Genomic DNA, 903 nt, shown 5'->3' on the forward strand with positions numbered 1-903 from the left:
CTTTCCCTTGTTGCGTTTTTGGTTGCCAGGGTAACTTTATATTGGGCATATTCTTTCCACGAAAAGTAGGTGGCGGTATGGGGTATTTCACAAGATGAATTCTTCATAACCTGTGGTAAGAGCGCCTCCAGATGTTTTGTTTTAAACCTTCTCTCTATTTATGCAAAAATTTAGAACACATACTATACCAGGCAAATGAAAATCCTTCAGAATATACCCACCATTTTACCATTTATTTAAAATTTTGTAGTTTTGGATTTTATTTGTTGTGGTATAATTTTCTCTCCATAAACAGAAAAAGAATGCAATAGATTTGACACATTTCTATGTGCTCATCAGTTTAAATTTGTAAATTTTTTAATGTGCATTTATTTTATAAATTATTTTTATACTAATAACTTCCATTTCACAAGCCTCTTCTCCACCCTAATTTTAAGAATTTTTATTAAAAAACAAAACAAAACATATTTTATTCTAAAACCGAGTCGCTGTTTTTGAGTTTTTACAAGCATTCCTGTTCTCCCCATCTAAGGCTTGCATATTGTAGGGGTACCTAAAAACAAAAATTGGTAAGGATAAAGGATAATAAATGGGTTTAGGCTATTTTAACAGGGCACATATAGCCAACCAGGGTAAGAAAAAAAACACAACCTAAGAGTATGTTACAATTTTGGTTGGTGTTCAGTTTTGTACTAGTTCAAAGCAATATTTTTTCCTTCTATTAAACTCAGCACATATTTCATTTCAATGATTCCACTGCTAGGTATGTGATATAATCCATATTCAGAAAAATTATTGAAATAGTAGATCACAAATAACAGATCGGCCTACAGATATTTTTTGTCATTTGCTGCATGCTGCATTCTAGTGATGGTTATTTGATTAATAAGTTTACTGATCAAA

Source organism: Rutilus rutilus (assembly GCF_951802725.1).
Source record: "Rutilus rutilus genome assembly, chromosome: 12".
In the NCBI taxonomy this organism is placed as follows: domain Eukaryota; kingdom Metazoa; phylum Chordata; class Actinopteri; order Cypriniformes; family Leuciscidae; genus Rutilus; species Rutilus rutilus.